Consider the following 25,870-nt stretch of genomic DNA (forward strand, 5'->3'; position numbering starts at 1 on the left):
TTTATTCCTGGCACTGTAACCTGCCGGCACCAACGAAAACGGCAGCGACAGCCAGCCGAGCAGGGGCGCAGGCCGGCCCGAGCGGCCCGCTCACCGCCTGCAGCCCCGAGGACTGCCCCCCACAGGCACCGCGGGCCCGGGGGCTGGCTGTCGGTCTTCGGGCCACTGACCCAACCTGCCCTGCGCTTCGTGAACCCTTTGTGAAACAGGCACCCAGGCACCCACCTCATCCAGCACCAAAAAAGGACCCAGGCCCAGATGTGGTAGCTGCTTAGCTTTCTGTTCCTGAGGACTTCGTCTCTTCCTCTGCAGGGAACACTTTGCTGTTTCCCGGTCATTCAAATGGGTCGGGAACAAGCCAAGGGTGGGGGGCGGGAACTCACCTAGCTGGTGACACACGGTGACAGGACAGAGATGAAACGGCAGGAAGTGTGGCCTCAGGGGCTGCCCACTGAGTCTGGTCCTGGCTTAGAGCTTCTGTGTCGCGTGTCCGTGTGACAAACATGGATTGCACACACACACAGTCCCCATGCTCACACACACAACCACAGCCTCACACTCCCTTTGGAAAGCAACACCTTGAATCACAAGGACCACAGCACTCTGCATCCGGGGGCCTCTCCTGGCTTGGGGCCCTGGTCTGGGCCCACAGCAGGCACAGGCGAGGGGAGGGCAGCCCCTGCCCAGGGCTTCATCCTAGGGCTCCATGAAAGTGAGGGGTGCAGTCACACTGGATGGAGCACCTTCACTTTGAGAACAGAAGCACACATGGGCTTAAGTCGAGTCTCCTTTGGTGACAAAGATTACCGGGCAACAAGAGAGCAAACGTGCGAGACCTGCCCTCCCTTACCCAGGCGGGTGCGTCCCCTGCATGCTGGGTCATTGTGCATAAGGAGGGACTAGCCAGTGGGACCCGATGGGTGGCTCCTGCGTGCTGTGATGAAATGTAAATGCACTAGAAAGGTCACCGGCAGAGTGATCCTCACCACGGTGCCACCGGGGCCAGTTTGCCATTCAAGAGCATCATGCATGACTCAAGCCGCCACAATGCCTCTTGAATACACACGGGGCGGGGGGGGGCATGTCCACAGCGATGGCCATTGTGGGCCAGCGTCTCGGTGTGAGCGTCAGCACCTGCAGACCCTCCTTCTCTGGCATTTAAGGAGAGGAAAGGGAGGGGACGATTGCCACCATGTCTACCTATTTGACCAGTGATCCCCTGCCTTGGGAAGGGCATTCAGGAGACTGAGCCGAGCCCCCACCAGCCCCGGAAGGTTCCTGGCCCCTTGCTCTGAGGCTGAGGCTGTGCACCTTGGGGCAGAACACACTCACCCATGCCCAGTGCAGAAGGGGCCACTCAGCAGTAAGTTATACACAGTAGTAACAGGACGCCCACCACCCCTGGTGATCTAGCCAGTCTCGGACAGTCACTGCCACATGGATCCATGGAGACCTAGTACTCTCAGGGGCCCAGGACTGTGTCCTCTGAGTTCTCGTCTCTCCTCTACTGCTTTGCCTCCCAAGTGTCATTTCCCCCTAACTTGTCTGCTGCCCCCCATCTGAAGTTCCCAAATATTTATCATGTCCCTACCAGGTGCCAAGCATGAGGGATTTGTGCACGTGGTGAGCACATGTCACTCACCCCAGCTCGCTGCCCAGTGTAGGGCTGTGGAACAGGACAGCAAGCATGTAAATCATCAGATGCCCCCACCAAGGGGAAAACACCAAAAGCCTCAGAGAGGCATCTGTGAAGGACCATGGGCATTCCCAGGAGAGACCATGTGGGCTGGGGGGAGTGGGCAATGAGGGAGGGCTTCATGGAAGAGGCAGCAATCCAGCAAATCTTAGAAGATGGGTATAAGTCTGACAAGACCAGAGGACAGATGACACTCCAGAGAGAGGAATGGAGAGTGTGAAGGGACTAAGATGTTTCCAGGATGGCCCAGGGCCCTTCACATGGGTGCATGGTGTGGGGACATAGCAGGAAATATACCCCACGACTCAGGTTCTCCGCACACTAGAGCCTCATGCGTTAGATGGGAGAACAGGATGGAAGGGTAGAGAGACCGGGGGAGCCACCCCACTCCTGCAAACTGAGCCCAAAGTCCACGTGGGATGGGTCAGAAGCATCACCACTGCCCTCCCTTAGGGCCCCAAGGTCAACTGCCACAGTTTCCAGATAGCACGGTCACCCCAGCCTCACCCAGGAGCCTTCAAAATCCAACAGGAGGAAAGAGAAAGGACCAACTGAATCTCCGAGGCACAGAAAGATGCCAGACTTTGCAAGGAGTCCAGGGCTTCAGCGGGCGACAGCTGCTCCATGGTGGAAACTGTGCACTTGCTGGGACCCTGACGTTGACCTTTCATGGCCCAATCATCACAGCTCCTCCTCCCAGGGTCTACCAGTCGGGCCTGCTTCTCTGTCTGCCGTCCACCTGTTTGCCTCTGCAGATGCCTGTTTCAAGTCAGATTTTTCTAAACAATGTTTCTACATGCGACTAATTATTCAGGTATTCTGAGCCTTTAAGAGTTTTTTTATTTTAGTAAAACAAGCTAAAAGGGGACCAAGGTGGGAACAAGAGAAAGAGCAGCTCCAATGCCTTCTCCCTGCATAGGCAATGCTCCCGCAGTGGGCTGGGCACTGTGCAGACTCCCCAGGAGCTCCACAGAGAGCCTGAGCCCAGCCGAAAACGGAGATGCGGGTGCTCAGCAGCCAGGATTTCAGGGAGCCTGTGAGGGGACCGGTGCTGGGAACCACCACTGAGCAGAGCTGAGCCCTGGCCATCTGACGCATTGGTCTTTGCAAAGCACCCAGACTTCTCTGCCCGAACGCGGCCATGCTCGGACCTATTTCCAAAGGACAGGGGTGGTTTCGAAGAACTCTCAGCCTACTCACAAAAGCAGCAAGCGGGTGCAAGTTTGCATTTCTACCACCCAGATGCTCTAAAAGGCTCCAAATTATGGATTTGTTTCTTTCCTTTCTCTTGCTCTATGTGTCTACAAAATGAGCCTTTAATCCAGCAAAGGTTGTCACATTTTCCATTTCTGTGCTAACTAAACAACAAAAAGTAAATTAGTGTTGCATATGTAACGGACATTGGGAAAGAAACGTGTGCAGGAAATTCTATTAAGCCCACTGCCTGGTTACCGCGTTCTCAACATGGCAGGACTATTTCTAGAGCAAAGCCTCACATTTCCTCAAACAAAGCTTTGACGTTCCCTAAAATGTCAGCTGAAGCTGCCAATAAATACTCGCTCGTGGCTGCTGACAAGGGGAGCTGGAGTTACATACGTCTGCACTGGGACACAGGAGGGAGAAAAGAATCTTCTGGTGCTTAAAAACCAAAGTCATGAGGACCGCCCAGAACTATCTGCACCATGGGATGGGCAGAAAAAAGGGGGGGGGGGGGGGGAGTAATAGCAAGGGAGATATTTAAGGAAGCAATGATTGAACTTTAAAAAAATACTGCAGACTCAAAATGCTGGCGGCAGACTGATTGCTATTTTCACCGAAGCGGCTGATTTCTGAGAGGTCTTCTGCTTTTACATCTTTGCGTCTCGCAAATGTTGGGCATGATGGTGCTGACATAGGTGTGGCCGACGCTGCTGCTCCAGCTGACGGGGCTGAGGTCCGCCAGCCGGTCCCGATAGGGCTGGCTGGTCAGAGGCACAGCGGGCTAGTTATGAAACTACCTAGTATGTGCTTTATCTCGGCGCATTTAAAGGATTTACCTATCTATCCGGCTGCAGGCCCACTCATTGAGTAGGAGCCAAGAGCATATGATTGTGTTAATTAATCTGCTATTGTGAGCGAGGAGCAGCTGCAGTGGTCTCGTGGATACGTTGTCAAAAGAAAACAATGTCATGCGAAGCCTCTGACTGCGTATTCTGTTACAAAGAACGTTTATGAGAAGTTAAATTCATAAATCACAGATCGCTGTTATAATAATAATAAATAATATCTGACCTTTAAAAGGAAGGTTTGGGTGTTCTTAATTTCGGCTTGAAATCGCTCTGATATATGATACCTAAGCTTTAACCCAATTCTTTGTTTTGAAAACAAACATTCTCCAGCTAGGATGGGAAGGGAAGGGGCTGCAGGGATGACCCCTGACTGCACCAGATACACGCCATTGTGGTTCTAACAAAGATCAGAGCCCAAAATATCAAGTTAAAAGAAAAACTTGTTGGCGTGCGTCCAACGTCTCATATAATGAAAACGCAATTTCTAATACTGTGCAGAAATGGAGAGAGGGGACGTTCATTATGGGAAACACACATATTATTTACATGGGCTTTATCTTCCTTTATGCAGATAAGGCACAGAGAGCACTTTCTGTCTAATTAATATTCCGGGGCCCTCCACGAGCCAACTTCCCCGCCCCCACCTCACCCAAAACACAGCCCGGACTCCGTGCCCGCCCGTGTACACACAGCGCTCAGTGAGCCTGGCCGAGGAAGGCCTGGGACAAAGGGACAGGGAGGCCGAGTGCTGGAGCCCAATCCAGGGCCACAAGCTGTAGCTAAAGCCAGAGGCACACAGGAAGCTCATCGAGGAGCATGAAGTTGAACTTTGGCAAACAGGATTTTTAAATAATAATATCTTGTTTATCTTTGAAGAGCACCCACTTTCTAAAAAATGCTGGGTTCCCCCAACAGGCCCGGGGAGGGGTCCCACACACTGTGATGTTAAGTCCTGCTCTCTGAGTGGGTCAGGGGACCTCCCCGATGCTGAGGCTGTGTTTCCAGCCCGTTATTTCAAAAGCATGTGCCTTAGGACGTGGCCTCAACATGATTCAGTTTCTGTTCTCCCTGCTTTCAAATGAAAACTCCATCTGAGAGGGAAGGAGACACAGAGGAAGCGGGTCTGCCCTGCCCTCCCCTTTGTTCTGGAAGATCACAACAAAAGAAATCTATTTTTAGCTACGGATTAGCATTGTATTACCAGGTAGGGTATTGACCTGATGGGGGTAGGGACAATGGAGCGTCCCCCACAATCACTGTGGCATCATTTGCAGCAGAAGCCCGCACCCCAGGAAGGCGAACTTGGACGCACAACCTTTACCTGGAAAAATTTACACAGCGTGAGGTGGATGGCCTCCTGGCTTATTTGGCTCACCCTGTGCAGCTGAAGGAGCAATCCCCCCAGAGCACTATTCTTCCTAAACATTGCTTCTCTTAGATCACATTTTAAAGGAGTTTATGGGGAGGAAAATTATTACGGAGAGATGATTATCCAAAATGCCGGCCCCCCGAGTCAGGACACACTGACCATTTATTTATTCTCAGGGAGTTAGGCAGTGTCGCCTCGCGCCATAGCAGAGGGTCTCGGGAACCTCAGCGAAATGCTCTTCTGAGGGGTTCCGCCTATTTACCCGCCCCCCGCACCCCACCCAGAGCCCCATGTGCTAACACTCCAACCACAGCCCTGCCCCACAGGCCGCTGGCCCATTAGTCATGGGGCTGGGGCACCCACAAACAAAGTCTTCATTATCGCCAACTTTTACACTCGCTCTTCCAAATCCAAATTTTTCACTTTAAAATTTAAAAGCCCTTCTCTTCTTATACCAAAATAACAACTCCTCAGTGGGCAGTCCTGAGTACTTGACATTTCCCAGTGCTGCACCAGAGCAAAGGGCCATCCACTTGGAGCTTCAGGACCTGCTCTGGAGAGAATGGCCTTTGGGGAACAATCGCGCCTCAGTGCTGCTTACAGGAAGCCCACGTGGGAAGCGGGACGACGCCCGCCGCTGGCTGGCACAGAGCTCTCTCGTGCTCCAAGTTGTCTACATGGGAAGGGGGCCGGGGGTGACCCCACAGCGATGCCACACCAGAGCCAACCTGAAGTGAACACTCCAAGTCCTGCTTCCACTGTGGGTTCAGCAAGAGGTACCCACCCTCTCCTCACCTGTAAAATGGCACAACAAGGACCCAGAGACAAAGGGGCTGGAACAGCAGAATGCCACACCTGAATGCTTGTGACTCTTCACCCTCATTCTAGAAAACCTGCCTAAGGGGACCCTTTCCCGAGTCCCACAAAGTGGCCCCCACCACACTCTGGGCTCATCCAAAAGGATGGACGGAACGGAAAGATTTTGTTGACTCAGCAGCAAAATTATTTGCTGGTTTAAGAAGCGGTGAACTTAGTAAAAATAGTCAGCAGTGGCTCTTATCCTCCAATAACCAGTGTTTCTCTCGCTGCTTCGCATGCACTTGAACCAAGTAAGAGCCATACAAACCTTCTGACTCAGTTCAAACACACACAAGGCACCTGCAGGGGCCTTGACAGACATGTGTGGGCTCTGAGCACCTGGTGGCCCTGCCACGGAGCTGGCACCTTGCAGAGCTCGAGAAACGGGCTGAGTAATAGGTGACGAGCACCGGGCGGCAATTCGGATTTTACTTCTTTAGTCTCTGAAAAAAACCTTTCACGTTTTATTTATAAAAGTATCCCATATTTGCTAGAACTTGTGTCCAACAGAGGTGTAAATAAAAGAAAATGAAAACCATTTCTGATTCTACCACATGACTACGGATATGAAAAATATTTTTTATATTTATTTATTTTTAATCCTCACCTGAGGATATTTTTTCCATTGCTTTTTCAGTGAGAGAGTGAAAGGCAGAGAGAGAGAGAGACATCGATGTGAGAGAGACACGCTGACTGGTTGCCTCCTGCACGTGCCCCAACTGGGGCTGGGGATCAAGTCTGTCCCTCAGCCAGAATCGAAGCTGGGACCCTTCAATCTGAAGGCCGATGCTCTAACCATGGAGCAACTAGCTAAGGCAAATAATACTTTTATATTCTTCTTTCTAGTCATATTTAAGTAGGACTCATATATTTAAATATGAACAAAATAGGGTTCTATGTAGTTTCATATCCCATTGTCCCCCTAACAGAACATCTTGGTGTATGCTGATGCTGTTCTCTAACATGGGATTGTCGAGGGCAGCAGAGGTCGGATCAGTGGCTGAATGTCTCCCTGGCCCTGCATTCTGCCTGAAGTCCCCTCTTCAATCGCGCACCCGTGAGCGATGGGCCTTGCCCTGTGTGAGGTTTGGGAGACAGTCTGGGGTCACGTGTCACAGCAGCCCAGGTCCCGAGAGGACTGCCGCCGAGGGCCCGAGGTCTTCTGTGAGGAGTCCCCACGTGGGCGGGCCAGCGCTCGGGGTCCCAGTTTTTCAAGATCTATGGTGGAGAAACCACAGCGAGCAGCAGCCCTGGACTTAATGCCGCGCTGATGCGACCGGAACTAGAAGGAATATATAAAGTAGCGACTACGGTAGTTCTACGAAAGGTGAGTTTAAGAAGACAAGAGCCAGAAGCCAATCTCCCACCAAGCGGAGAAGAGCGGAGCCCACCCCGCACCTGCACCCACCCTGCCTTCCTCCTCCTGGGCCAGGTGAACCCAACTGGGGCCATCTGTGAGACAATCACATTTCAAAAAGAAAAACAGCTAAATGATTTTCTTTCTGTAAATTTTTAAAATTAATAAGAAGACTTGCACCCTATGGAATGAAAGAGCTCACACGTCATTGTTAAAGGATCGACAGGTACCTGCGGACACTGGGCTGGGGTATCCATCCAAGGGCAGACCCTTCCAGGGCTGCTGACACAGTCAGGCCCAGTATGGGGAGAAAAAGGCACCGAATGTGCATTCTAAGTGCACGGTCCAGACCTGCCTGGGTCCAAGCTGGGTGTGCCTGTCATAAGTGCAGGATACTGACAGTCACCCAGGACTGGGAAGGAATCTGTAAGCAGATGGTAGATCCCAGGGAGAAGAACCGAGCACGACTCAGCAGCAGACAGATACGTGAGGCACCAAAAACAGCCACGGTGAGAGGCGCGGCTCAGGCAGGAGCCCTAAATGCACTGACGATATTTCTGAAGAGAGTTGCATCCTGATATTTTAAGCTGAGAGTTTTATTGCTGCTAAAACCATACAGTTGAAAGGGAGATTGAACAGCCCTCTCTCCAAATCATCTGATTTATAGAAATTGAAATTGATTCATATAATTGGAGACCACTAATTATACGAGTGGAAGAAGAAAGATTGTGTGCCAAAGTCCTAATTGCTGAACTATCAAAGTTAGTCAAGATTTGTTTCAGGGAACGGGGAAAATTGTCGTTCTCTGTGGAATGCCAGGGAACACGACCCTGTGCTCAGCTTACTAGCTCTCAGCTCCTCACTTAGGGTTTTCTGAGAATAAACGGTGAGTTTGACCTTCCTAAGACATGCCAGGGTGGGGTGATTTTTCCAATTCTTTTTTATTATTTGGAAAGAATGTTATACAATATATGAGAGAGAACCAAGAAAGGGGCAAGTTTCATGCCTAAAGCCCTTCCCACTGTTCTTCCCACATCTGTTTCCTGGGCATATCTTTACATGTGGCCATGAGGACATGCACGCTCGGTGGTGCTTCCTTCTTTTGTTCTTTTGTCCTGAAAACCACATTTTAACTGACTGCACCACGGCCCATCAAGGGGACCTGCTTCCACGGACAACCCCGATGCTGTAAATTGAGCTCAATTCCTTCCTGTTCTAATTTCTGACATATTAAATGATGCTCTAATGAACATTTTCATGCATTTAGCTTTTTTTGCACTCTGGATAAATTCCTTAAAATAGATTCTGAGAAGCAGAATGACTGGGCCAACGAGTTTAAGGTGTGATTACTCCTGGTAGGTATTGCTGGGTGGCCTCCCTCAGGGTTCCAACCACTGGGATGCCACCAGCGTGATGGATGTCCTGGTCCCTGTTACCCTCAGCAGCCAGGAGATTGAGTGTTTAATATTTGTCATCATTCAACAGACTAAAAATGGTGGCTGATTCTTTAAGTTTGCAACCTGTAAATACGAGAGCAGGTGGTCTGCACTCCTACCCTTATCAGCTTTATTTCCTCTTAAGTGAATCAGGGGTACTTGCCCCTCATCTGAATCAGGGAAATGTTGGTGGGGCACTAGGATCAAGTAGGCCAACACCAGATAAGTGACCGTAGGAGCCCATGCAGCACAGGTGACTCTCCTGATGAGTAAGTGGGACTCCAGGCCCCTGGAGATGAGAGCGAGCCCGCACTGGGCTCGGAGCTGCACCCCGTCGTCCTGCTATGGGATGGCCAAGCTGGGAGCTGGGAGAAGCAGGTTATAACATCGTCCTCAGAAATTTGATTTTCCTAATGAGGCAGACCAAATTAAGAAAAAAACCTGAGAATGTGACATTAATTTGGAACAACAAAACAAAACCGACAATAGTTTGATTTTCTACCCTGCAAACCTTACAGCACTTTACAAAGTAATTAATCCTTATAGCAGAGAAGAGAGACCCCCAACTTTCCTGAGTCCTAGAAAAATTAAGAGTCATTACAGTGAGTTTCAGAGTCTTTGCTAAGGAATCAGAAGGAAAAAAAGAAAGAGAGAGAGAGGGAGGGAGGGAGGGAGGGAGGGAGGGAGGGAGGGAGGGAGGGAGGGAGGGAGGGAGGGAGGGAGGGAGGGAGGGTCGGCCAACCTATGCTTGTCCGAGAGTCAGGGGCAGTGTGCATGGGCCACACAGAGCTGAGCGGTAGGACCAGCTAGAGGACACCCTGAACTCCCAAAAGTACAGACACAGGAGAGAGACCGGTGGCTTCCCAGGGCTGGGGACAGGGTGAGGTGCACAGCTAAAGGGAGCAGGTGATGAAAATGCTCTAAAATTGACTGTGGTGAAAATTCAAACTCTAAATACAATGAAAAGGACTGACTGACACAGGTTCATGGGTGAGCTGTCTGGTACGTGAACTTTAAATAAAGCTGTATCACGAAAAGGCTGAGGCTGGAGGGAACCCCGAGGGGAGGCGCACGGGGAAGAAGGCGGGGAGGGACCCCACGGCGAGGCTGCGCTTGGGCTTCCAGAACAGCCTTCCATTCACTGCACAGAGCACGCGAGGTGGGGGAGTAAAGAGGCCCGGGGCAGGGTGTGCGGGCCCCCCGGTGAAGACGGCTGGGGTCACGGAGGTTCCGGACATGGGTCCAGGAAGGCAAGAGGGGCGCTCACGACTGTGCTGCATCCCTGTGACCCTGAGAAGCCGGTGGGAGAGGCCAGCCCAGGGGAGCCAGCTGAGGCCACGGGCAGATCTGAGAAGACCACAGTGGGCCTCCACCGTGCACAGGTGCACACAGGTGCACATATACACACACGCCTGTGAACACATGTATGTGCATTTACACGTGGGCACATGCATGTAAGTGTACACAGGCACATGCATAGATAGATCTGCCACGTACATGAGTTCCCGCTGAGGACTTGAAACTATGGGAAGAAGACAGCCCGTGTGAGGGAATCTGAGACTGTGGGACCTGCAATGACCACGCCGAAGCAAAGGCCACAGGAGGAACATGATGGGGACAGTAAAGCTGCCCCATACATCTGTCTGCTGAGCAGGGAGAAGGTCCTGAGACGGACGACGGACTTGCCCACTGGCGAGAGCCCGAGACAGACAGACAGACCTCCAGAGAGACGAGCTCAGCCGGAATCCTGTCTCTGGGCCTGCGACTCCCACATCGCAGCACTGAAGAGCCTAGAAAGACAGTAGAGGCCTGTGGAGAAAGGGAGCCAGCCCTGGGGTCACGGGCAGTGACCATGAACTGATTCAGTCCAGACACCACTTTTGAAAGACAGGAAAATGGGAGGAGGGAGCAGCTGTCCCCGGAGCCCAGCATGGGCTCCCGGAGCAGAGCCGCTGTGGGTTCGCCCTGCAGGAGAAATGCGCCCTCTGGGAGCCCAGCGGCGTGACTAGTGCTGGGGCAGCCCAGCGCTCTGCAGGGGTACTGGGCAGGGGGGCCCTGAACGGAAGGCTCTGGGAGCAACCCGACCCACTGAGCAAGGGGCTGAGCTGAGGGGGGGTAACGAGCAGCTGGTCTCTGCCACACCTGGTCTCTAGCAGACACGACTGCCCGCCCGCCACCCGTGTCTCCTTCCACGAATGGAGTGGCTGTGGGAGCAGAGTCCCAGCCAGGGACGTTTCCTGGGCTCCCTTGCATTCAGCCTGGGCCATGTGACCAAGTGCTGGCCGAGGGGATTGGGACAGTGCAGTACCCGCTTCCAGGTCCCCCCGGGACCCTGCTGTCCCCTGGTCCTCCCGTTCTTGATAGCTGACCTCAAGGCCCTTGCTGCCCTCGGCAACCACCATTTGGAAATGAGGGACAGTCCCCTGGCCTGGTCCCTGAGGGAAAGCCCCTCATGTCCAGGCCTGATGGGACTTTCTGTGAGAGAGCAAAGGGCCCACCACGTGTCACTGCCACTCACAGTGTAGATTTAACATCAGCTGGCATTACCCTAACTAATGATGGGTCCAAACCTGGAGCAGCGATCGGGATTGTGGACGGGACAGGCTCACCCAGGTCCCTGACAAGGGGCTTCAGGGAGCAGCTTGTGAAAAGCCCCTCAGAGGAGGCACCAATTTGGTGGTCCCCAGACAGGCAAATACAAAGCCAAAGAGAGGAGGGGCCTCTAGGGGCATCTCATGCCAACAGGCCAAATGCACTGGCCACGAGGGACCAGAGGGGCGAGGACAGGATAGCAAGACAAGGCTCAGGCAACATGACTTTGGTCCCCTGACCCTGGAGGGTCAGGGCTGACCACTAGGGCCCCATGGGAAGCGCAGGGCCACGTGTGGACACTTTCAGGAGCAGATTCCAGGGCCATAAAGAGAGGGAGAGAGCCGTTTGCTGAGTGCCCACTCTGTGCTACACTCTCTGCTTCACAGACGAGGACAATGACCATGTTATGTAATTCCCACAATGGTCACAGAAGGAGGTACTGTCACCCCAGTGGACTGTCACACAGGATGAGTGAATCCAGGCTTCTGCACAGCCGGGACCTGACCAGGGCCCGGGCTGCACTGGACCTCCATCTCGCAGCATGGTCTGGGCCAGACCCCCAGGCCCTGCACGCCCGAGGGGCCGAGGGCGCCGCCCCAGGGCGGAGCCCAGCCCTGGGCACCACCCACACCCTCCCAACCTTGAGACCTCAGCCCGAGTGCACAAAGGACCTTCAGATTAAATCAGCCGAAACAACTTCACAGCAGCCGAAACAATCTTCATATCTGATTCTCAGGGTCAAACATAAAACTTCCTCCTGGAGAAACAACGGCCAGGGTGCATCCGCAGGTGCGCCGTTCTCGCTGCGACCGCGGCCCCGTGGCCCGCACGCCTGGCTGTGTCCCCAGCCGCTCAGAGCTGCCCAGCTCTGCACAGGGGCCAAGAAGTCGTTTTAGTTTTATTTGTTTTAGTAACTAGTGGCTCTTTTCCTTGGGTCCTAGAGAAAGCACACAGATTTTCAATTCTACAGAGTAAGAAAACTGTCCCTGATCTAAGTCTCCTAGGACAACAGAGGATCCCTGAGATGAAGGGAAAGACCATGGTTTTTATTCCAGGTGGTGATAACTCCCGCGAATCTCCCCCTCGCGCCAGCTCTTTCGCTGACCAGCTGCACTTGAGGCTTTCAGCCCTGGCCAGCTCACTGTCCTCCGCAAAGCCCACAGTCCCCGGGGGCCCGGCACAGGCAGGGAGAGCCCCCGGCCAGGCGCTGCAGACAAGTCCCCAGGGTGTCAACGCAGCAGGAGCCAACCACGGCTGGAGACCCCGCCTCCGCCAGCGCCGGCGGGAAATTCTAGGGAAGGGAGGAGACCGCAGCCCCCGCAGTCCCCGTCCCGGGAGGCTGCCATCCCGTCCCCCGCACGCCTGTGCTGCTGCTCCGCGGGGTCCGCACACTCATCCCATCAGTGCTGACTGTGGTGTCAGGGGTGTCGTGAAGGCTGGACTACTCTCCTGTATCACGAGCTGCCCCAGGCGCTGGACCACCCCAGTGGAAAACAGAACCCTCAGGGATTCACACGCTACTGGGGAGACATGACAGTGAGCACAGACCAGACAGCTGCAGACGGCAATGTGAGAGTGAGGGACGGTCAGGGACCGACAGCGTGGGGCACAATGCAGGTGAGCTTTGGCCCTGGATGGGTGTTCAGGGGGAAGGAGAGAGGAGTGTGATTTTATGCAGAAAAAATGGAAGTGCAAAGGCCCTGGGGCAGGCCCCCCAGAGCCCGCTGAGGAGCAACACGCAGGGCGGCACGGTGGGAGCGTGGCGGGTGACAGCAGAGTCTTGGGGCCTGACACCCCAGGGGCAGGCACATGAGGTTGACAGCATTATAAGAAGTCACTAGAGGCTTCTAGATGCTCTTCCCTCCTCCCTGGGGTCTGAAGGAGCTGTTTAGATACCAGAGCCTGAGTGGTCGCATCATGTCTGTCTCCAGCCACAAGGGCAGGGACCATAGAGGGAGCCAATATTCCTATTTCTTTCTCGATTTAAAATCAAACTAAATGACCTCTAGAAGGCACTGTATTCTTTGCCGAGCGTGTTCCTTCATGAACAGTCAATGTCGAGCAGTCCGACATTCCTCGCCACCAACACAAGCCGATTCTCATCGAGTTCTATGCACAGTTTGTCCACAACTTAGCAACACTGTCCCACTGAGCAAATCCATGTGCACCATCAACAGACACATTAAATTACCTGCAGTTGTTCACCTATTTAAAAACACTCGTAAGTGGAGGAGCAGGAGCCCCTAAATCCCAGATGCCAGAATGCTGAGGACCAGAGTACGGAGGACCCACGTCACTATGAGCCAGTGACGTCACACAGTCGCACGGGACACTAGGGGAAGAAGTAGGAGATGCCCCAGTCCCACCTCAGCCCCAGGGAGGGGGAAGGGTCTGAGCACACCAGGGCCAAGCTCTTCCCTGGCACGGGAGGCCCACGCACTATCCCACCCTCACTGGACATCTATAATGAGCCAGAAGACTCTATCCTTGTCATATAAACTCAAAATCCACAATAAAACCACCAAACAAACCTCACTATGAAGTGACAAGTTCTTGGGACATTTCAGAAGAGGGAGTGGATTGTTGGAAGCCTCTGGAGGAGTGGGCTCAGCCTAGCGTTGCAGGACTTGAGCAAAGGAGGAGCGCAGGAGACAGGAGGGGGACCCATGCTGGGCTGGTGTGACCAGAGTTTAGGGGTGACGTAAGGAGGGCTGGGGATCCCACTGGGTGCACCGAGGAGCAATAGGCAGGGCAGCAAGGTGGGAGCGTGGTGGGTGACAGCAGAGTCTCACAAACGCTCCCAGAGGGCATGCGAGAGTCCCACTGTGCTTTACTCCATAACGAGACTCTTGCATGCCCTCTAAAAGGGACATCTGTAATATTTTAAACAAAAATAAACACCAAATAATAATAATAATAAATTAATTAATTAATAACAAAAAAAACCTCCATTCCCACATTTGTAAAAGTAGAATAATAACTCCTATCTCACAACACCGTTTGAGAAAATTAAGGGAAAGAATCTACATAAATGCCATTAATAGCCCATAAAATGCTAAAAAAATAAAAGAGTCCCATTGTGTCACTGACTGGGACAGCCAGAGGAAGAAAAGGGCAGGGAATGTCTGAAATGTCCACCTGCTGGGGATGGCTTTAAAAATAAACCAATACCACGGCGTGTCCATTCCATGTCATGCTACCCAAAAGGCAGGAGGAAACCAGAGCTCAGCCACAAGTTGACCTTGAAGCCACACTGTGGTAAAAAGAGCAAGCTGGAGGATCTCCAGACTATACATTTATGGTGAGGAAAGATGGAAGGGAAGGAAGAAAGGACATACAGTGGAACAGTACTCAGCCATGAAAAGGAATGAAATCCTGCCATTTGCGACAGCATGGATGGAGCTGGAGGGTATTACGCTCAGTGAAATAAGACAGACAAGACAAATGCCATATGATTTTACTTATACGTGGGATCTAAAAAACAAATGAACTAACAAAATAAAACTCTTAGATACAGAGAAGAAACTGGTGGTTATAAGAGGGGAAGGGGCTGGGGGTGGGCGATGTGGGTGACAGGTGGTAACTAGACTTATTTCGATAACCACTGTGTCGTGTATATGAAGACCAAAGTTTTATGTTGTGTACCTGGAAGCAATACTATGTTATACACCGATTTTACCTGAATTTTAAAAAAGGAGGGACAGCAGAGGGAAGGAGGAGGGAGGGTAGAGAGGGTAAATGGCCAGAGGCTGAGGCCAGTCTGGGTGACAGGAGGGAGAGCCGGGGCAGAGGTGACAGGAGAGACGCTCTGTAATGTAGAACGTCTTCATGGTTCACTTGGTTTTAAGCGCCCAGCCCCTGCCCCTGTCTGGGTACCTGATAATGGTCACTAATGGTGAATCTGGAACAGTGATTAATAACGAGTGATCTGCTCCTGCACCTCCTCTGATTGTAAATATCAACTGTAATTAATAGTAATCGATGTAAGCAGAACGGGAACCCACAATGCTTTAACGCACCACTCAGGGGCCTCACGTTACACCTCCTGGCAGCGCGTCAGCACTTGGGCACCCGATGGGTAAGCAGGAGGGCGGGGGAAGCTCACCCAGGACCAGGACCAGACACACCTGGGACCCTGAAGCTCCCCAAGCGTCTGCTGGTAGAGGGAGTACTGAGGAGGAAAGACTCTGAGGTACCAGGACACATATAAGACCAGGGAGCCCGGCTGCTCAGCGCTGCCATCTGCAATCCCCATTCATCACCCTCCACACACAGCTACACGGGGTCGTTGTCCCCCAACAGTCCTTGTCGGCTTGCAGGTGTCACCTTTGTCCCCATGTGCCTCCCTCTTGCCACGCCCTCCCACCTTCTCTTCATTCTCAGAACTGCTAGACTGTGCAGAGGCCCCATCACCCCCACGCCTGTTAACACACATTTAATGAGCATCTACTATGTGCCAGGAACATGACATACATCTGGTCCTAACAACCTTACAAACTGGAAACAAGTGTCTCCCGCTGTACAGATGGACATTTGGGGTTCGGAGGTCTTTCACTCCAGGTGGCACCTGGTGGAACTGAGACTCAGACTCCAGTTGGTCTGACTCCATGGGCACCCCTGCTAGAGGAGGTGGATGGCGACAGGTGCGGAGGCACCATCAGGGAAGGGTGTGCACCGGGCAGTGCAGACATGGGGGACAGAAGTTCCACAGAGGGCTGCCCTTGAACCAAGGCTCACATTGACTTACTAGGCGGACGATAACTTGGGGACACACTAAGGGGCTCCATAGATGTGAGTGAGGGACAGCACCTTCTCAGGCCTGGGGATGGCGTGGGACAGCCTGGACCATTCCAGAAAATGCCAAGAGCCCACCCAACACTCTCGTCAGGCAAGAGCTGGGATTCTGACAGCAGGGAAGGGGAGAAACAGATCTGCGATGACTCCATGCTAGTGAGGTACAGAGCTAAGGGCATGAACCAGGGCCGTCCCCCTGATGCTGTGCAGAGGAAAAAGATGGACTTCCCCAGCCCCTGGGCCTGCAGGCGCCTTATCCACTAGAACGTCGGAGGTGCGGTTTCCACACCGAGATTCCTCCCTCGGGGAAATCAGCCACTTATTAATTTCTGCAGCCAGTCCTCAACATCATTCCTCCCCGCCTGGCCTCCGCTCCTGCGCCAGCCCCCACGCCTCCTCCTCGCCGGTGCTCCCCCAGCTGTCTGGAGGGGCGAGCACTCCCAATCAGCCATATGGCTCGGAGTTTTATTTGCGGTGCTAAGTTAAAATGTACACTATTGGTCAGCATCTTGCATGCAAATGTCGACACTGCGTTCCAGGAGCGCCTGCAGAAGGGCCGTGGAAGCCGGATCTGTGTGACTGCACTGGGCGGCAGGCTTGTCACATCGCCGTCCCTAGCTATGCCTGCTATCGCCGTGACGGCTGCCGGTGCGTGGCTGCATGGCTCCCGTGGCCGTAGCTGTGGCCGTGGCCGGAGAGATGGGGGTGAACAGGGCCATGTGGGAACTCTGCTCTCTGCTCAATTCTCTGTGACCCTAAAACTGTTCTAAAAAATAAAGTTTATTAATTAAAACCAGCTACGTGTGCTGCGGTGTCCTGGATAGGCCACCACCCCTCCAGATGAACGAGGGCACCGGTAACAACTGCGGAGACCCGCATCAAGTGTGGCTGTAGTAACCACAGTGGGTCCACGCTGGTTCCTTCCTGCAGACGCTGGTGCCAAGCTCACGGGAACTCCGGGCATCATCCCTGCAACCCTCCAGAAATCTAACGCGACCCTAAAACAAAATGTTTACCACGCCCCTGCCCCTCAAAAAGGGAGTGCAGCTGAAAGGACTGTGCAGCAAGCAAGCAGCAGGGGAGGCTGCAGGACGGGACGCCAGACGAGAAGCCACCCCTCCAAGGCCCCACCGCCCCCGTGGGCCCCACACCCAGGGCCCGCCCGGAGGAGGCTGTGGGGCAGCCTGAACTGGCTGCAGGCCTCAGAAATGACTTGTGCTCCCAGAACGCCTCTTTAAAATAACTTCTCCTCTGGGCACCACTGGGCCGTCTGAAGTCTCCAGCTGCATCAGCTCGTGCACTGGGGAGCCAGAGGCGGGGTAGGGACAGGGAACACAAAATGTGCTCAGGGGCCCATTTGTAACCTGTATGGACATACAGGGCAGTCCTGTCTGGCTCTGGCATCCTTGCCCGCCCTGAGGCGCCCTCTCCTAACTCCAGTGAGCACGTCTGTCTGTCTGAGGCTGCATTTCGTAATTACACGCTGCCGTTCGGGACCTGCCTCCATCAGCCACGGGATGTTGGTTACCTGGAGGCGGAGCAGGGTGTAGGTGGACTGAGGGGAAGGGTGTGCCTGTGAGCCAGTGGGCAAGCAGACGGCTGTTGACCCAGGGGTCACTCCTCTCCCATTTGTTTATATCTAGAAAGCTGCCGGCTTGAGCAACACCACTTTGTGGGGACCAGTGAGGAGGTGCTATAGACTGAATGTTTATATCTCTCTAAAGTTTGTATGTAGAAGTCTAATCCCCAATGGGAAGGTATTAGGAGGCGGGGCCTTCAGGAGGTGCTTGGATCATGGGGGTGGGGCCCTCCTGAATGGGATTAGTGTCCTTGTAAAATGGACCCCAAAGAGTTCTCCTTCCACCACGTGGGGACACAGCAAGAAGGCAGACATCTATGAACCAGGAAGGGGAGGCAGCCCAGGGCCAAACCCGCCTGTCACTGTCCTTGTAAATAAAGTTTTATTGGAAAACATCACACCCTTTGATTGAGAGTGGAGCTGAGTAGTTACCATGAAGACCACATGACCTGCAAATGCCTAAAATACTGATTTTCTGGCCCTTTACAGAAAAAGTTTGCTGATCTCATGCAGGATATTTGATGACAAATGATGCACGACATATATTTAAGTGGAAACTGTCACAAAGAAGTAAGTTTGAGCAGCACACCCTCTCGTTAAGGGCATCCTTAGGTGCACGAGAGATCTGGAGAGGTTACTGCTGTCCTTGTGGGCATGTACATATATATTAATTATTCTTTTTTATAAGTATTTTCTAAATGTCCAACATGAATAAGAGTTACTTTATAGTTTGGAAAACAATTAAAATGTCATTAAACAACAAGAACAACAAAGAAGTCAGTGAACACCCTCTTGGAAAGTCACTGGTTAAGGTCAGGGAGGCTGCAGGGCTCAGGGCCCAGCAGGAAGGGGCACAGCCCTGCCATGGCTCCTCCCACAACAGGAATTATTTTATGTCACATGGCAGCTTGGCTGAGGGATCGCTCCCATTTTCCAGGGCAAATTACTTTTAAAAAATTAAAACACCTATTGTCGCAACAAATTTAACAAAGTATATTTAGCAGTGAAGAGAAAGATGCATCTGTCTTGGCGTTCAAGGAAACAATGTGCATACATTTTATGTTGAACGAAACATAAGCGAGTTGGAAATTTTCCAAAATGCCTCTCAAGATGACTGAAGACCTCCGAGAGTGTCCGCAGCCCGGGTGTCGCGCTCTGAGTGCAGCGTTTGGGGACATTACTGTAATGAAGAGGAGAGGGCACCGGTGGGGACCGCTCCACCACAGCAAATGGATTTGGACTTTAGTCAAACAAAAAGAAAGGATCGAATGTCCCCTAAAATCCAGTCTAGCAAGTTGCCTGAGCAAGGGAAAGAATGGATTTCTCTGCAGGATGTTCGAAACCCAGGCATGAACATATAATGGTTTCCCAAGGCCATGCCCAGCCTCCCAGGAGAGCTGAAAACTGACCCCACCCTGAGAGCAAGTGGCCACACCTTACACACCAAGCCCACCCATCACCTACTGCTCCTGCCAGCAGGAGCTGGGGACCCCCACAAGGAGCTGGCCCCCCAGGTTGCGCAGTGGGTAACCCAGCCAAGGAGTCAGCTTCTCTCAGACACATACCACATGTCACACAAAGCCCCAAGGCAAACAGCAACAAAGAGATGGGTCCCTCGAGAAGCCAGGCTACGGACCACCTTGCCTGGTGAGAAAAGGGACCAGCCTGGGCACGGGGACCTGCCTGTATGTTGGGCACAGCGCCCTTTGTGCCTGGGCCCGTCAGCTAGCGGCTGGGAGTGGTCAGCCATGCACTGTTTGCGGCTCTGCAGCCTCTTTTGAAGATGTGGATGGGGAAAGGACGGTGGCAAATCTCCGTGCTGAGCTCGGCTTTGTTTGTCACATGCCAGGCCATCCAGTTCTCAACCCTTGTCCCCAGCACCCTAGAGAGGCACAGTATATGTTTCTCACATCACACTCACAAGCCCTGTTATTTCAGGCTGTATGGGTGGCTAACCTCAAAGGTCCTGGCTGGCTTCACATCTTCTCACTTACAACATACCAGGACTTGGGTGAAAACAGTAAGCAAAATGCAACATAAAATAAATAAGTGGAAGCACAGCCCTGGGAGGTGGGGTGTGCTCCTGACAAAGGGAAGCTGAACCAGGTCTGGCCCAGGACCAGCTGGTGAGGCCTGGCAGAGAGCAGCCACGTACCAACCAGGGAGGACCTGCGCCAGCTCCGCAACTCCCGGGAGACCCCGCCCTGCCCAGGTGCCTGGACGCTCAGATTCTGCTCAAGGAGGAAGCCCTGAGCCCCGCCCATGCCCAGCTCTCCTGAGCTCTTCTGGGAGTGCCCATGGCTTTCTGAGGAGGGCTTATCCAGATGGCGCCTGTGTCACCAGTGCCAAACTCCACAGCTTAAGTAAATGTTGCTGTCGCCCTGTCCTGCCAGGAAAAGGCAAGGGGGACCCACGGCTCGTCTTGGCTGCTGTGATGCTCCATTCCCGGGGAGATCAGAGAGCCCTGCAACCGCCCCCTCCCTGCGGGAGAGCCCCTCCTCTCTGCATCTGCAAGCCTGGCTGAGCCCCGCCTCCTGCAGAGCCTGCAGGCCAGCCCAGGACGCAGGGCGAGCCTGACACATGCCAACAGAGTGACAGAGGAGAAGGAGGCAGGAGGGGGTGAGGAACCCAGAAGGGCAGCAAGCGGGCCCAAGGGTCACAGATGGCAAAGGTTCCAGCCCGATCATCACAAGTTCGGGACGTTTGCACAAATCCAATCTCCGGATCTCTGCAGGTGTTTCCCCCGCCACCAGCCCTGCAGAGCAGCTCGATGGTGAGGAGCTGACTGCTCCTCATCCAACCTGCCACTCAGGACACGTACAGGGAAACCCACACGGTCTTTCTGGTTCCCTCCGCTCTCTAGCTCAGCAGCTCCGAGGACCCCAGCAGCCTCCCGGGCTCCAGTGGAATCTTGAGGCCATTACCACCAGGGCAGGTTGAAGCTTGCCCCTGTTCCCACCCTCTGAGACATCAGGGCCACTGATCAGACCTCCTCCCAGAGAAGGCAGACCTAGGAAATGGCTAGGAAGAAGCCTTCCTGCCCTCTCCACTCGGCGCGGTGCTCCGATAAGCAGGATTGATTCCAAGCTCAATGCCAGAGAAAAAGTTCAAGGGAACGAGGTAGCAGGGATTCGGGGGAACAGGAGGACTCCAAGCAGCCCCAAACAGAGGCTACCCGCTCTTCAGAAGTGGCTGCTGGATGGACATTCCCAGTGACCTGAAGGCATAGCCAGCAAGTGGATGACAGGTGGCCCTGGGAGCTCATGACACCTGCCTTTAGACACATGAGCAAGCAGAGGTCATGCTGTGGTTATCTGCAAAGCAAGCCTCACCCAGGTGCTGGCCAGCACCCGGGCTGAGCACCCCACACCCCAGACTGGGGAAGCAGCCAGCACTTCTGCTTGTTTGGAAAACTGATGGCTTCACCCTTGACCTCAGGTAGCCTGTCTGTAGCTGCTCTGCATTTTCATGCCACCGTGAACTTAGATGCCCGTGAGCATGTCCGTTCCTCACGCTGACGTGTACAGAAGGCCGCCGTGAGTGCTTCAGGTTCCTCAGAGCTCTCTGGGCAGGACCCTGGCGGGGACACCGGGACCATCCTGAGAATGCACAGGGTGGAGCAGTGGGGCTAAAGGAAGGTGAGCCTGCGGCCAGGAATCGGTGTCCTGGGACTAGAGAGTGAAGACTAGAGCCAGGACCAGGCCTCTTCCCGACTTGATAAGTGACAGTGCCATCGGGCAGCCCAGCGGGGGCTTATGGCTACATAAAGGGGTAAGAGAGATCGCACAGCCCAGGGTGGGTCTCAGTGCCCCCAGCAACTGCTTCTACAAGTCACCCAAGTACACAAGCTAATGGACGTTTCCAAAGGAGCTGCTGCTTGGTGTCCAGCTCCCAGGACAGGAGGAAGGTGTGCCGGCCCCATGCCCCATTGGGCAGACCACCCGCAGGCCAGAGGGAAGGTGTAGACCAGAGGGGGTCACCTGGCCTGTTGACCTTCCCCAGGAGTCAGCAGGCCATCCTGGGCCTGGGTCCAGCCTCTTCCCCTCTCTCTGTAAATCTCCAAACACGTGCTCCCGCACAAGCACCCACGTCGGTGGGGATGGAGAGCTGCATATGGCTCTCGGTTTTAACAGCTGAGCTTTAAAAACTGCAGCTTTTCATCTCACTGAACCGGCTCCCAGATCTGGGGCCGGGGGGCGACAGGACGCAGGAAAGGGAGCCGGGTGGGCAGGGAGCCTTCCACACCACATGGGGTTTCATGAGGAATTTCAGACTATTTTCTGCTCAGAAGGTCCCTCTGGAAAATGAAATAATGTTCCCTGTTAGTCATCCCCAATTTACTAATTCCACGTTACTAATTTTATCTTTGAATAAATGACGTGGGGTTTTTTCTTTTCTGTTTTTAATAAAAATAAAGAAGTCTATCACTGGCCTTAGATTTGGTTAAAAAATTTTAAGTACATTTGTAAATGGGATTATTGTTTTCCAAAGATCTGCTCAGCACCGAGATTAGTTGCCACCATGCCCCGGGGAGGGGGAGTCCCTGGTCCTTTAATCCCCAGGGGGGAGGTGCAGGTGCTTGGAGAGAGAGGCCTCGGAGAGAGAAGCCGGGAGGGCAGCTTCCCTGGAGGGCCTGGAGACTTCTGCCTCCTCGCCCTGTGCTCAGGGCTGCGTCTGGGCTGCGCAGCCAGCCCCGCTCCCCAGCCCCCTGTTGCTGCCGCCATCCCCGAGCTCCAGCAGAAAGTTTGGCTTTTGCTGCAGGAAGCAGCTGGGCCAAGCAACCAGCGCATGATAATGACCTCAGAAATCTGCTGCTCGCTCGGCAACAATAGGGTGCTCAGTCTACTGGAAAATTGTGTTCATCAGCTAACTCTGCTCAGTTACTAATTGACATTGCCAAATATTTTAAGAACAATTGGAATGCACAAGCAAAAAAAAAAAAAGAAGATCTTAATCCTCAGACTTAAATTTTTTTATCCCCACCCCCCATCTTTGGAGCCTGGATTTGTTTGTGTGGCACAGGCAATGGGCAGGGGGAGGAGCCCATGAGAAAGAGGGGGAAAAGAAAGAAAATCCATCGTCTCACTGTCCCGTCCATGTATGAGCAAGGGGGACCGGCAGCGGGCCTTTGAGGCCGTGGTCAAAGGGCCTGCCCGGGTGGGACCCAGGAATGCGGGAATGCCACTCAGCCAACACGGAGGAGGCTGCCAGGCTCTAGCCCGGCTGACCAAACAATGCTTGTCCACCTCACGATGTTAACTAGCAGCAACAGGGTTAACGGCATTTTCATCTTTTCGTCTCTCCCTGGCTTACCATTGATCACAGAACTTAGCCGACATTATTTAATGAACAGAGAGGGTCAACGCATTCAATTACCCCCTTCCCACCATCAACGCTTCAATTAGCCCCTCTCCAAAATCCGGGGCCTGCAGAAGGTAACTGCCCTGTTGGATATAATGAGCAGTATCGGTTCTTAGTACATTAAGTTTTAATTATTCTGAGCGTGATTTCCAAAGCGAAATCTAAAGATGCAGAAGTTGGGCTGTGTTCTGAGTTGACGTGAAGCTCAGATCCCAGCACGGGCACAGCTGAGGTTTTAGGGAGAGATGCCGAGGCCGAAGCCCTCAGCGCGCTGGCACGCGAGCCAGCAGCGAGGGGACATCAAACAGCCACCCACTCTTCCAACTGCCTCCAGATCACTTCCCTTTGCCTTGGACATGGAGGCAGAAAGGACATCGGCTGGGGTGTGAAATTATCAGTAAGTCACACAAACAATAACAAAAACCAGGGGGAGAGATGGCAGGGAGGTCTCTGCGCCTCATTTTGTCCGCTCTCGGTGAGAAAATACAACCTCTCCATTTGTCAGAGGTCCTGGCTTTCGCCGTTGATCTGAGCTCGGTTCTCAGCAGTTTGGAGAGCCCGAGAACAAACATATTTTCTGGTTCACTGGGATCATTTTCACATGTTCACTGATTCAAACATTCTCTTTGCTCACATAACAAACAGCTGCACCCCACATTAGCCTAGCCAGTGACAGTCGCCCATCTCGGCGGTAACTGTTTGATTGCAAACTTGACCCATTCTCCGTCTCGGTCTGAGCGAGACATTTTAAACAGCCACTCCGTCCCAATCCTCGCAGAGAATTACATCAGATAACAAAGGAAGCTCTGCGCCCATTGTGAGCCTTCTTCTGCAGGTCTGTTCTGAGAGGCTCTCTGCAAAAAGGGTTTTTATGATGAATTCAGAACTACTATCATGTTAAGAGCAGCGATTTATAAAGAAGAATTCACTGGTTAAGATCTGAAAAAATAGTTTCTCAGGCCCTACTGACCCACTTCTCAACAAGAAAGGAATCAAGTGATGGAAATTAAGTTTTGCGACATTGCTATGCAGTCTGAGAAACGTGCGGAACCGCGGCTGCCGTCATTTCTTAATAGAGGCCTTAATAAGTGCCTCTTTCTTTACTTAGGGCTTAAAGATGTTTTCTCTCCCCTTCACCTTGCGGGTTTCTAACAGGTAATAATAAAACACCTATTGTGTCACGAGTTTGATTTAAATGCTTATTTTAATCACACTTTGTACAAGTCATACTTGTTGGAAGTAAGATGGAAGAGGAGCCAGATTTGGTTCAGGGTCCTAACCCCAGGCTAACCCAAGCCCCCACCATGCGGCCGACTTGGGCTGTGTGTTTGGTGGGCCTGTGGGCTTTGCTACTTAGCCAGAAATTAGGAAGGGTCTCATTTGAACACGAAGAAAACAAAGAAGTCAACTAGAAATAAAGAGTCAGTCTTCACAACTATGAAATATTTCAACGAGGGAAAAATAAAAGTAAGAAGATAACGCGGCTCAAGTATAATTAATTCCCCTTCGAGTCCTAAGCCCGGTGGGTTCTTCTGGGCAGACTGGGTTTTTTCAAAAGTATTTAGAGACACGGAAACAACAGATAGGAATAGCATGGGGCTATCACTCAGCCAGAAGGTGAGAAACACAGAGGAGACGTCACAAATAAAGCAGAACATTTGGTGCCGGAATGTTCTGCTGAGCCCTGTGCGTCTCAGCAGGTCTGAGAGAGGGATGGAAATCTGGCGCGTTCACACCGCAAACTTAGAAGAACTGGTTGGCACTCTGCTCTCTGTCCCTTAAAGGTCCCCAATCCCCAGACAGTGAGACTACACTCCCCAGAACAGGGGACCTCTTCATCGGAGGCCAGAAATGGTCCCTAGTGACAGGGGGACACCCGGCACTCTGCTGCCTCCACACTCAGGCCCATTTCCACCAAGTTCTGCCGCAGGGCCGTGACACTTGCAGTCCCTGCCCCGCATCTCGTCTGTCCCGGGCCGTGGTCACTCCGCAGCGCGGCCTCACCCACCCAGGCACTCGCGCCGCTCAGCCTCCTCCAGAGTTCTCACCAGAAATAAATCACACGCGAGTCTAGGACTCCGGAGCAGACAGTGTGTTTCATGGGTATTTAAGCAGCGGCATTAAGTGCTATCGGAATCTCTGGAATGTGCAGCTCAGATTTATGTGTCTTAACAATTCTTTACTGGTCTGTAATAAGCCAGCAGGCTCACACTTTATTTTCATACTAATTTTGCCCTGGAAGAAGGGGATACTGAAGCATGGCAATAACAACAGAATGAAACTGGCGTCTACTTAATAACTGCAGCAGTGAACTGCCTCCGACACGGAGATATTTATCGAAACCCAAGAAGGGGGAGGAAAAAGAGAAGAAAAAACTTTTTTAAAAAATGACCCTCCCCCGTGCGCTGCCAGCCCCGTAACTGTGGGCAGTGCGGTGCCTCGAGGTGCCTCAAACTGTCTTTCATTTTCTAGACTAATGGCTGATTGCAGAAATCAATGTTGCCATTAGTAACAGGGTATTTGTTATGGGACGACTTCCTCTGTTGTTAGGCTGCGGAATGATTACAGTATTAGCGAGATGCTTTCTTTAGAAAGAGCTCGAGATAGAAGTTTCAATTCACGATCCATTAGGAAGGGGCTCTGGAAACAGGGGCGGAGGCGACAGCTTACCTGCTGTTAGGTAGCAACTTAAATATAACCATCTTAGGCTAGTGGGTTTTTTGTGTGTTTTTTTCAAATGAGACCACGAAGCTTCGGCATTTCACAGACATTCTGATGAC

The 25,870-nt window shown here is 52.7% G+C and overlaps 1 protein-coding gene across 1 annotated transcript in view; it reads right to left on the reverse strand.

Moving 5' to 3' along the window:
• The window catches only part of ZNF536 (zinc finger protein 536), a 169,214-nt gene that overhangs the window by 140,556 nt on the left and 2,788 nt on the right, over positions 1–25,870 (reverse strand). The window lies entirely within an intron of this gene.

This window comes from Miniopterus natalensis, chromosome 18 (genome assembly GCF_054644295.1).
Source record: "Miniopterus natalensis isolate mMinNat1 chromosome 18, mMinNat1.hap1, whole genome shotgun sequence".
In the NCBI taxonomy this organism is placed as follows: Eukaryota; Metazoa; Chordata; class Mammalia; order Chiroptera; family Miniopteridae; genus Miniopterus; species Miniopterus natalensis.